General features: G+C 34.4%; 1 long non-coding RNA gene across 1 annotated transcript; it reads right to left on the minus strand.

Moving 5' to 3' along the window:
• Positions 1 to 840: 840 nt before the first annotated feature.
• Positions 841 to 2,999, minus strand: LOC127702217 (uncharacterized). The gene is made up of 3 exons (XR_007982324.1): positions 2,737 to 2,999; positions 1,981 to 2,127; positions 841 to 1,173 (listed from the first exon to the last, which is right to left on the minus strand). It is a non-coding gene; the product is annotated as an uncharacterized LOC127702217 (long non-coding RNA).
• Positions 3,000 to 13,165: the final 10,166 nt, after the last annotated feature.

Genomic DNA, 13,165 nt, shown 5'->3' on the forward strand with positions numbered 1-13,165 from the left:
TGCATGCATAACAATAGAATTGTTTGATAAATTATTACTACAAAGCTACCCGCCGATATACCACAATTGCCCATATTATTTTCATGTTCAGGTGCTAAACTCTTTTAAAAAATCCTCACTCGCGCCCAGTATTTTTGGCATGACAATACGTATAGTGTTATTAAACTTTGCTGTTACAAAATTTTATAAATTGTCTAAAATGAAGGAATTTATCTCCCTCATGCAAAGCTCTGATTACTTGCCCCGCTTTGGCTATACTTTTTTGATTTAAAAGCACTTCTTTTTTTACTATGTTTTGGATTTTCAAATATTTTGGCCTCGATCATCACTGAAGAAACACTTATTGTCGAAACTCGAATTACGCATCTGGTGCAGATAAAATTGGTACCGTTAATGTTATCTGTCACAATTTTTCATAAAAAAAATTAGAGGGACGGACTGAGTTGAGCAAAATGGAATACGAACATAAATGTATCTTCTGGCTGTAATAAGTCGGGTTTGTTTGTGTTCTCTCTTACATCTACCTATTTACATTTTTACGTCAATGTTCTGGGTTTAGCCAGGTGCTAAAATGAACTTTTATGCAAGCTTTGACATAATGAATCTATGAGGCAAATGTGCACTTTTGCAGATGTAAGGTTGGTTATTGCCAATTGTAGATAAATTAGCACATTACTATTTTAACATTTTCATTAGAACTCGATAAAAGTCGCTTTTGTTACCAGAAAAAAACACAATATGTTTCTTAAAATGTCGAAACACCTTCCAAGGGCAGCATAAAACAAGCTTAGATTTATCTCTGAAATATATCTAACTTTTGAATACGAATACACATACATATTATAAAACTAGATGTTACACGTATTTAATTTTGAAGGAACATACATATTCTTGGAAAAAGTCACAATATAATTGTATAAGCAAGAAGCATCACTTCACAATTGTAAACTCAGTAGTTAACACACTCCTCTTCTTTAAGCTATTTGGTATTTTTTCTTCCGATGGTGCCAGTCCCAGTACATAAAGCAACTACGATTGTAAATCCATTGAAACTATATAAAATGGCCGCAATGCAGGTCATCCCGAAAGAAAAACTTATATTGATGTTTTGATTACTGGCTAGATTATTGACTGCTGTAAGGAAAACTGCCACAGAAACGGCTAGTAAGCCCCCTGAAAATAAAAGCTGATTCTTTTTTGGATAAGCCTGTGGCTCATATCTACACATTAATGACAAGATCGCGAAATGAGACTAATAAATTTGCAGTGTTGCATCAAATACCAAAAGCGCGATCCTGAAAGAAAATATATAAGGACTAAATCAAAAACTGTCTGACAGGCAAATTTTACGAAATCATCCGGAGGATGTTATTGGTTTTTATACACTGATACATGTATCGTAAAATATAGACGCGAGTCAAAAGTTGAACCTTTTTGATGCGTGAACGCAGCGAACATTGGGATATGTTGATGAAATCTATTCCAAAAATACCCGATATAATAACATGTTTGTTGTAATATATCTAGTCATGTATATTTAGTTGTATCCATTTGATATTTTTTATGCTTTATTGTCAGGAGGGGTAGTTTCTATTTTGCTCTTGAGACATCGCTGATAATAATGATATCACGAAAAGTAACGTTGTCACGTCATCTGATTCAGTTTTTTGGCCAATGTCTTTTTTAAGTCATATTTCAAATTCGTTAAATCATATTATTGGAAATGCACTGTTTAAAAAGAAGCAATAGTTGATTGGGAATTCTATTTTGAAAATTGATTTCAAATATTTCAGTTTTGTAAATCCGAAACATCAATTCATTCACTTTTTTAAAAAGATCCAATACGAAAGTATGATAACTTTCATTTTAGAAGCATACTTTTATCATGTTTCGCTTTTGTGGAAATAATGGAAAACAATTCTCATTTTCTTATGAACAAAATACCATCATGTTCCCTTATAAAAAGTAATATCAAATAACCTGTAACGAAACATCCAATCACGATAAAACCGTGATAGCAACATCCAGTGCCTGTTCGTCTGCAAAGAAACCATAGAAATACTGCAGTTACAATGACAGCAGTTATAAATCCAAGCGTTGCAAAAACTCGTGTTGCTATCCAGAAATCTAAAAATGATGTAAAGAAAAACAAGTTATGTTTATAATTTCCAGGGGAAAAAACTCTCAAACGAATTTATTTACTTTGTTTGTTTACTTTGTGAAAGGATGTGATGATTTGGATTAAATCTTGGTGTACGCCGGTAAAAAAAATGTGGAAAGTCAACTTTGCCTACTTTGACCTTATAAAAGGTTTTTTTCTGACGAAATTACAGGCCCTATAGTAGTTCTCGTTAAAAAGCAATTCTAACCTCGTTACCTATGCTCAAAGCGGTACTAGGGGCCGTCTTAAACTTGCAGTGAGGTGAAAAATGTTTTGCTCTGTGTTGAAGGCCTCACTGTGACTTTGAGATGAAGAACAGCAATAAAAGCGCTGTTCCTTTGCTTTTTTGTGGTTTTTTCTGTACATGTACTGACTTTGTGTCATGGATGGATACCAAATATCCTTTTTTTCTATTATGCATGAACTTAGTATAAATAAGAATAAAAAGGAGATGTGAGGTATACATGTACGTCAATGAAATAGTAGCGTATAGTTTCGTTTGACTCGACTTTTCAATGATCCATTTTGTTTTTATCTTAAAGTTTGATTTTGAAAATACAATAAAGTAATCTTACCTATGAGTGTATTAAGTTCATCTGGCCATGCATGCCAATCCGTGTTGGATATAAACATGGATATCCAACCTAAATCAATACAACCGTTCCCTCCGATACACCACTGCCAAAGTCCAAAGTACTGATCATTTTCAATCATTTTGATTAAAAATGCTTTAAAATTTTTCGAGGGAACGTAAAAATCAGCTTGAAAATTCTCTGTAAAGGACAATGAATTTTCAGGTATATGAACTGTTATCCAAAATGGAGTAGAAATTCCCATGATAAGCGAACAAATTGCCACTGTAGTTGATGATAAAAGATATTTGTTGAGAACATTCAGTGACTTCCAACTATCAATGCACGCCATATTGAATGTTTTGTTGTTCTACATGTATTTAGTATGGAGATCTTGATGTCTCACGTCGGTTATAGTACAAGTATTCTATATAAATATAAAACAATTTAAAAGTCTTGATTCAAGACAGTATTTCTCAATTTTCTGTATGAAGATTGAAAATTTCCATTCACTTACGTATAAATTCTATTTTAATACACATCTTAAGTATAAACTATATATCATTATGTCGCCGATGAGTTTTTCTGTACTGTTAAAATGTACGAATAAGGATGCAATTTTTACTACAAGTAATTTACCGCATTTACCTTGTTCAACACTATTACACAATGTTGTGGTTTTCAACTAAAACTAATTGAACCCAAATGAATATATATTTTGATTGAAGTGTCATTAAATTTTCCTTCAATAATTCGGCTGAATAAAAAACTAGAGGCTCCCAAGAGCCTGTGTCGCTCACATGATTCTACTTTGGTTTTGGAAATCATGTAAAAATAGATTAAAATCATAACAAATATCCTAATAATGATTGAGGCCAAATTTAGTTTAATATTGGCCCCGTAATTTAATCAAAAGCAGAAGACATTTGTAAAGTTTACAGAAATTACTTATAAATTCATTGAAATTGTAGAACATGACTTTATAAGGACAATGACAAATTAGCTACAAAGTAACAACACTTGGTCAGCACCTCAAAAGAAACATTCATACCATGTTTGGTTTCAATCAATTAAGCGGTTTTCTTGAAGAAGACATTTGTATATATTTCCCATAGGGTCCTTTGTTAAACTAAGTCCCCCGCTGGCGACCATCTTGAATGATGGATCGCCTACAAAGTTACAACACTTGGTCAGCACCTCATAAGGAACATTCATGCCATGTTTTATTTCATTCCATTTAGTGGTTCTCTAAAAGAAGACATTTTTATGTATTTCTCATAGGTCCTATGTTAAACTAAGTCCCTCTCTGGCGGCCATCTTTGATAATGGATCGGCTTCAAAGTAACAACACTTGGTAAGCATTTCATGTGGAACATTCATGCCATGTTTGGTTTCATTCCATTCAGTGGTTCTCTAAAAGAAAACATGTGTATGTATTGTCCATAGGGTTCTATGTTAACGAAGTCCCCCGCTGGCGGCCATCTTGGATGATGGATCGCCTACAAAGTTACAACACTTGGTCAACACCTCATAAGGAACATTCATGCCATGTTTTATTTCATTCCATATAGTGGTTCTCTAAAAGAAGACATTTGTATGTATTTCACATAGGGTCCTATGTTAAACTAAGTCCCTTTCTGGCGGCCATCTTTTATGATGGATCGGCTACAAAGTAGCAACATTTGGCCAGCACCTCATTAGTGGTTCTCTTAAAGAAGGCATTTGTATGTATTGTCCATAGGGTCCTATGTTAAACGAAGTCCCCCGCTGGCAGCCATCTTGAATAATGGATCGGCTTCAAAGTAACAACACTTGGTCAGCACCTCATAAGGAACATTCATGCCATGTTAGGTTTCATTCAATTCAGTGGTTCTCTAAAAGAAAACATTTGTATGTATTGTCCATAGGATCCTATGTAACAAAGTAACAGCACTTGGTCAGCACCTCATACGGAACATTCATGCAATTTTGGTTTCATTCCATTCAGTGGTTCTTCAAAAGAAGACTTTTGTATGTATTTCATAAAGGGTCCTATGTTAAACGAAGTCCCTCTCTGGCGGCCGTCTTGGATAATGGATCGGCTTCAAAGTAACAACACTTGGTCATAAGGAACATTCTTGCCATGTTTGGTTTCATTCCATTCAGTGGTTCTCTAAAAGAAGACATTTGTATGTATTGTCCATAGGGATCCTATGTTAAGCGAAGTCCCCCGCTGGCGGCCATCTTGGATGATGGATCAGCTACAAAATAACAACACTTGGTCAGCACCTCATAAGGAACTTACAAGCCATGTTTGGTTTTATTCCATTTAGTGGTTCTCTAGAAGAAGTTCAAAATGTAAAAAGTTAACGACGACGACGATGACGGACGACGACGGACGCCAAGATATGAGAAAAGCTCAATTGGCCCTTTCGGCCAGGTGAGCTAAAAAGTCAATAAAGAAGATTACAAACCTTTCCGTGAAGTTTTCATTGTTAATCAACGCTAAATAATTCTCTAAGATACCTGGGACGATCTCATTTCACAAAGGATCTCTTTTGTTTTGTAGGTCTTTAATTTGAGGTTTTATTTACTAAAGGTTAATCGGATGTGACTAATAAGACACGCCCCCTTGGAATCAGGGGGTCCAAAATAGGATTGTAAATAAAGCAGTCAAGAGAAATACCATCATTGACAATTTCAAAGAATAAAAGTGCATTTGATTATCTCCAGTTAAATATTAGACTGTATTAAAGTTCAAAACTGTCCGAAACCTATAAAAAAAAATGCCTGCAATGGGAATTGATATACACAATAAGTACAAATCTTATTTACTTACATCTTTAGGTGGCCGTCATTGCCTTTAAATTCGTTTACTGTTTATGTTTATTTTTTGCATCCGTCTATCGTGGAGTAAAAAAAATGAAAAGGGGGGGGGGGGGGGGGGGGGTAAATAGTTTACCTTACGACATAGGTCAAGGCTTGCCCTGATGCTTGTCAGGCATAGTTTTACTCTTTCCAACGTACGATTATGTGATTCAAGTGACTAGTGTCTATATAAAAGGTTTTAAACGTTTGTTCTCAGTCGACCCATATTGCATTTAGGGAGAAATCAATCATTCAGAGGCATCGGATTTATCATCTTCATTTTAAATATGGCTGAGTATTAATACATTTCGCACAGACAGACGGATGCCCCTCTTTAGCAAGGGTTTACTGTTGATCGAGAGAAGTCATGGGCTGACAAATGTGGAAGGGTTAAGTAGCTCTCAATGACCAAAATGTGACCGATTTATCATATCTAGTGTTTGAAGCCCAGTAATAGGGTCATACTTAACAAATCGCTAATTAAGAAGATATACCAGACGTTGCATTTCATTTTGCTAGTTAAACGTAAAGTTCGGCTTTTCCTTAATCAAAGCACGATTTTTCAAACTGTTGCGCACAAGATTAAATCTCCGACAAACGAAAACATTTATATCTACATGACACCTAAGGGGGTCCGTAACTATGCTTTACTATATCGACTGTATTATCAACTACAGAAACTTTTTTGTTGGCGTCTTTGTTTGTTTTAATTGTAAGTGTGTTTGAACGTTAAATTAAATTAAGTTGTGGTGCATGTCTGTGATGAATGTTTACACAGTTTTGGCTGCCCAGATGCCCAGATACAAATGTATAGCCATTTTAACCAATTATGTCTGTATGGGTTGCTCACCCAATTTGAAAATATTACGGAACATTAAACAATTGTCATACAAGTGGGCGTATTAGATAGCTAGAAAACCAGATTTAACCCTCCATTTTCTTAGGAAAATGCCTGTGTCAAGTCAGGAATATGAAACTTGTTTTCCTGCTGTTTTTTTTTAACACTGCTGTTTTCAATTTTTACAAAAATCAACAATGAGATCCGTTTTATAGATATGGCTGTGCATAAAAAAATAATGGAAATCAGAGGAGACAAACGATAATAAAACGTATGCAGGACGGACAGACGGACTTATATTGTTACATGTACAAGAAAACTAGCCGGTGTGGTATTATTAAATAATCAGACCCAATGGCATTGAACCATCATAGCCGTATTCACAAACAAAAGTGAAGCGGAATAAGTCATGCAAATCCAATCTTTTGATATATCAATTACGCATTTTATTATCATTTGTTTAAAGAGAGATTTCGTTTTCGTGGTTTTTTTTGCAATACGAATAACCGGCAAAAGATCTTTCACGATCCTTTTCACGATCATCAAAATGCGGTACCCGATCTTTTACGATCCGAAATATCAAGTTTTTACAAATATTATCGTTTTTGCAAAGTTTCTGATTAAAAGAAACCAAAATAACTTTAAGAACTATTTTAAACAGTAATATTGAACGATATCTTTAGGAGAAAAGTAGTTTATGCATTTAAAATTTGAAAAAATATCATGTTTGTTTACATTTTTATTTCTCTGAAATTTCGAAGAGCAATCTGCCTTTTGTAGTTTTGTAAAAACGGTGTACTTTTAAGCCTCGATATTTCTCGGATACTAATCATAATGTTGAACCATTTTGACAGACAGTTTTATTTTTCCAATATTTGTCATTATAATTGATTAAATTAGATTATTTACTGACGTTGTTGTGTCTTCTTGATAAGATTTCAATCACGATCCTATACCAGATCGTTCACGATCCAATCGCAACACTTGACCTTATTCTTTCACGATCATTTTTCTCGATATACCGAATGACAGACGTGACTATCAACGAAGCCCGTTTATTTACCTCAGTATCAGTTAACAGTGTTGACTGACTATTGCAGTACTAACTATGACGTTTACTTTACATCCATTTAGAAAATAATGCGAATACATTGTATCCTATCAAGCGAAGCTAAAGGAAGGGTGTAAAACAGGGGGAAATGAAGGGCATTGACTTTATATTAAACCGAATTGCGATCACAGTCTGGCATGTTGACTCATTTGCAGATCTTGTTCCAGATTATCTTTATCTATTACCGTTTTTGAAAAGGCAAATACTGATAAAAAAAATCTTTTAAGGACAATAATTTATATAAATAAATCAACTGACGATTTTGTCCGTTTTTCTTTTTTGTAAATCTTGTCTTGCTGACTGTTTTTCTGTTTCAATTTTCTTTCTATCTTCAATTGTCTCAACCGAAAACAAAAGAAATGGGTAAAAATCGTCATTGAAGGCAACTGATAATTTCAGTCTAGTGACTAATTTGAAGACTGTTTAAAATCTCTATCGTATTCAGGTTAAGCAACAAACAATCATTTATATGACTCATTGTTGCCAAAAAAGCAAAATGGGTTCATTTGCTATTGAAGGACAATAACTCCTATTGTGTAGTTGACTTACGTTTTCGGTCATATTGACTTATTTGCAAATCATCTTTGCTGATTTTAGTTTATCTCTGTCAACTAAGTTTTTTGCTAGAATCACAAAACTGTGATGACCTAAATCGTCATTAAATGGCAATAACTCCTATTAAGATCCAACTGCTTACTTAGGTCATCTAACTTGTGTTTAAATCTTATTTAGGGGTTGGCGGTTTTGCTCTATCAACGCAAAACTAGGTTTAAAATCGTTGCTAAATAACAATAACTACTTGAAGGAGTCGGTCGACTACCCATCCCCTTTGAAACAGACCTTCTCTAAAAAATTGTTCGCGATTGGATTTTTTTATAGGCGAGCTCATCCAAAAGTACTGATCACACCAAAATCTCATGAAAAGAAAAATGATGAATACGAGGCAAACATTGCACACGTTAATCTCTATATTGTATGTGTGTTGAGCACAATCGGATGTAAAAAAAAAGAAAGATTAGTTGATCATTGATTAACGTCCAGTCCAGTGGCAATCATTACATGCATATTAAGGACCAAAACAAATCAACAAGTAATACAATTGAAAGATCGGCCTAAATTGATTGATTTTTCTTGTTAAAAGTCCAACGGCACTGAATTATTTCATACATACATGTATTCAGGACCAGACACTATAACTAATCAATATAATATGTAGGTACTGTAAAATGGGACAAGTGTGAAGGGCAGTATATTTGCTTAACTGCCATTGACAAAATAGTATATTGGGAAGGGATATACATTTTATCTTGCAACAGGCCATGTTCGGACCACCATCAAATAGTTACTCCAATAATTCCTAAACGAATCAATTCGTTTTTTTTTGGGGGGGGGGGGGGGGGGGGGAAGGGGGGTACTTCAATCATCTGGTAGGAATGATTAGCTGAGAAATCCAGTACCCCATCTTTTTTATTTATTTGAAATAACAAAAAAAAACATACCCATTTCCTATTTTTTCTAACAAAAAATACACCTGTAGCTATCATGATTACGCTATTTTATGTAGAAAAAATAAATTCCGACTGTGGTTTTAATTGCATCAGTGAAAAATATCAAAATCAGATTAGTTTCAGAAACTTTTAATATACTCAACAACCTTATGATATGTTTCATCTTTATTTCTCAACCTTGCTATATATTTTTAAGCTCGAAAAAGACCTATTCTAGTGGCTCATCGCTACCACTCATTACATAGGAAGTGGCCCACGAGTCAAACCTACATTACTTGATCCTGAAGATGTTGTATTAGGACTGTTTAAATACGATTTTATCTATTGAAGTTTACAGGCATTGTTTTGTTTTGTTTTTTTCTTTTAAACATAAAGAAAAAAATATAAATCAATGGGACTCGACAGAGAGCACTGTAACTATTTTGCATTTGGATGTCTCGTAGCGTAGGCAAAGTGCATAATTAAAACCTAAATAAACATTTGCATTTATATAATAATAAAATGAAAAAATGTTAAATATTTCGGATAACAGATATCCTTCATCAGTATGAACACGATGTAAAATGAATCATATCAACCTAGTCTGATTATAAAACTATAACAATCTTTAAATTTATAGAATAAAACAGTCAAAACTGAACATCATAGAGACGCTTGTACACTTCTAAAATTTTTTAAACATGACGTAGGTTATGTAGCTATTTACAACAGAGACTGCAAAGATATCCTCAAATAAAAATAGTAATGTGCGATATGAACTGGTACAACTCTAAAATTTCAAAGGTGACGACAGTTAAGATGTTACAACAACGATTGCGTGGAAATACATTTCCAATAATCAGCACTGACCGATCCAAGCTAGTATGATATTTCAAATTTGACAACGGTAGAGTAATTAAAACAGAGGCTGCGCATTTAAACATCCCAAATAGATAGCAGTTTGATAATGATTAAAAAAATAATAATAAATTTTGACTAAGGTTAAATAATTGCACGTGACTGCGTACTTATACATCCCTCCTAAATGAATAGAACCCTGTAATTTAAACTGGTATAATTAAAGAATTCCTTAAAATTGTAAGAGTCCAGTACGGAAGCCTGAGTTACTGGAAATAAGTTATGGTAGGAAAATGAGTGACTCATTCTATGTTTTTTTTCATTTATGCCTTCTGGGGAAACTGTCCTTATCTCTTTCTTATCCAAAACCTTTCCCGAGCGAGTCTGTCGGCCCTTGACCATACCTCGTTGTGGTCTATGATTGTGATGGTAAGGTTTTTTTAGATCAGCTTGGGCGTGCCCAGGTGATCTCAAATGACGACTTACGGGAAGGTCGGGCTTGCAGGTGTAGTCACTTCGATGGCCATTCATGCGTTTGTTGAATGGCTGTTCTGTCTCGCCAACGTTCTACATGACACATCGACACTGAAGAAGGTATACAACATTCTGGGTTTTGCAAGTTACATTGCAAAATATTGTGTACACAGACCCAGTGGAGTGGCAAGTAAATGTTTGAGTATTCAGTATTTGTTGGCAAGTAAGACATCGTCTGTTACCACACGACTTGCACCATCCTGCAGTTGTACCGCTTTTATTAGAGGAGACGTCAGCTCTCACAAATAAGTCTTTTAGACTTGCTGGTCTCCGAAAAACTAAGACAGGAGGTTTGGGAAAGATCTTGGATAATTTTTGGTGCTTTGCAATAATTTGCCAAATGGCACGGATCAAACGTGAAAGGTTAGTAAAGGCGGGATTGTATGTTAAAACAAACGGAACTATTTTGCTGTGCCTCTTCTGTTTGTACTGTAATAGGTCATTGCGGATGTTATTGTTAGCACGCGCAAACCCCTTATCTATGTCCCATTTCTTATAACCTGGTTTGGTCAAAATTCCGCGAAGTTCCTGTAACCGTTTAGTGACAACCTCCTCAGAGGAACAAATCCGCTTTACTCTGAGAGCTTGACTGTACGGGATACTTTTTGTACAGTGTTTGGGGTGACAGCTTTGGGGAGAAAGGTACTGATGTTTATCTGTAGGTTTACAGTAGAGGTCTGTTGATATGACACCGTCCTTTATAGATGTAGTTGTGTCTAAGAAAGATATTTTAGAGTCGGAAATTTCAAATGTAAATTTAATTGACTGGTGTCACTTTAGATGTCACCTCATTGTATACCAACATACCTCATGATGACGGAATACAAAATACTCAATACTCAAACATTTACTTGCCACTCCACTGGGTCTGTGTACACTATATCTTGCAATGTAACTTGCAAAACCCAGAATGTTGTATACCTTCTTCGGTGTCGATGTGGCATGCAGTACGCTGGCGAGACAGAACAGCCATTCAACAAACGCATGAATGGCCATCGTAGTGACTACACCTGCAAGCCCGACCGCCCCGTAAGTCGTCATTTGAGATCACTTGGGCACGTCCAAGCTGATTTCAAAACCTAACCATCACAATCATAGACCACAACGAGGGTTGGTCAAGGACCGACAGACTCGCTCGGGAAAGGTTTTTGATTAGAAAGCAAAGGACAGTTTCCCCAGAAGGCATAAATGAAAAAAAACATAGAATGAGTCACTCATTTTTCCTACTATCACTCATTTTCCTACCATCACTTGTTTCCAGTTAATCAGGCTTCCGTACTGGACTTACAGTTTTAAGGACTTTTTTAATCATACCAGTTTAAATTACAGGGTTCTTTTCATTTGAGAGGGATGTATAAGTACGTAGTCACGTTCAATTATTTAACCTTAGTCAAAATTTATTATTATTTTTTTAATCATTATCAAACTGCTATCTATTTGGGATGTTTAAATACGCAGCCTCTGTTTTAATTACTCTACCGTTGTCAAATTTGAAATATCATACTAGCTTGGATCGGTCAGTGCTGATTATTGGAAATGTATTTCCACGCAATCGTTGTTGTAACATCTTAACTGTCGTCACCTTTGAATTTTTAGAGTTGTACCAGTTCATATCGCACATAACTATTTTTATTTGAAGCATATCTTTGCAGTCTCTGTTGTAAATAGCTACATAACCTACGTCATGTTTAAAAATTTTAGAATTGTACAAGCGTCTCTATGATGTTCAGCTTTGACTGTTTTATTGTATAAATTTCAAGATTGTTATAGTTCTATAATCAGACTAGATTGATATGATTCATTTTACATCGTGATCATACTGATGAAGGATATCTGTTATCCGAAATATTTAACATTTGTTCATTTTATTATTATTTTTTGTTGATGTTGTACCCTTTTTGACTTGTTATATATTATAATTTGTAGTGTACTGTATCATAATTATATGATCCATCGCCCCGTAAGATTTATCGTTGGCTATTATTCAGTCATTGTATCTATATATATATATATAGCACACACCCTAGAAAGACTGGATATACAATAAGTGAATCTTTGACCTTTTGTCAATATCAATTACATCTCAAAGAAGAGTAATGCATATATATTTTTGAGCTAAATGTTAATCAAAGAAAATGACTATAGCATGTCATTTTTTTAAGATTTAAGACAAACCTCGATGATCTGATGAAAAACAACTTCGAAGTAAGATGTTTTATGAAACACTGGCAAGTCTGACTTATTGTTTTCTGTAATTTTTAGATGACGTAAAACATTTCATCTAATAATCTGTCTATCAATCTATAATTACAGTAGCGAAATAGAACCTAAGCTTACAAGAATATATTAATGCAGAACTTTCTGAACCGAATCACAAAATGTAAATTTGAGATTGCCTTTCATTTATATTTGTCAATTATTTTTCAAAAAAGTTCATCCCCTTTATATAAAAATAACAGGAAAATATAAATGTAGAAGGTCTTAAAGGAATATTGTACTACTCAATCGATATGTTTGTTTGCACAGTAGGAAACCCAAATGAGTGACATACATTGTACATTTACATATAAATATTTGTAAGATATGGTGGATTCAAATAGTTATATTTCCATCAAAGAATTTTGCTCAAACCAACATTTGACCCATGATGTAGAGATGTCATATCTAAGTTATGGAGATACATTTCATAACGTGCTTCCTTATATATAATAATTGCCTTCATTCATATTAAAGGAAACAAAATCCTCTCGATTCAAC

The sequence above is a fragment of the Mytilus californianus genome, unplaced genomic scaffold (assembly GCF_021869535.1).
Source record: "Mytilus californianus isolate M0D057914Y unplaced genomic scaffold, xbMytCali1.0.p SCAF_5, whole genome shotgun sequence".
Taxonomy (NCBI): Eukaryota; Metazoa; Mollusca; class Bivalvia; order Mytilida; family Mytilidae; genus Mytilus; species Mytilus californianus.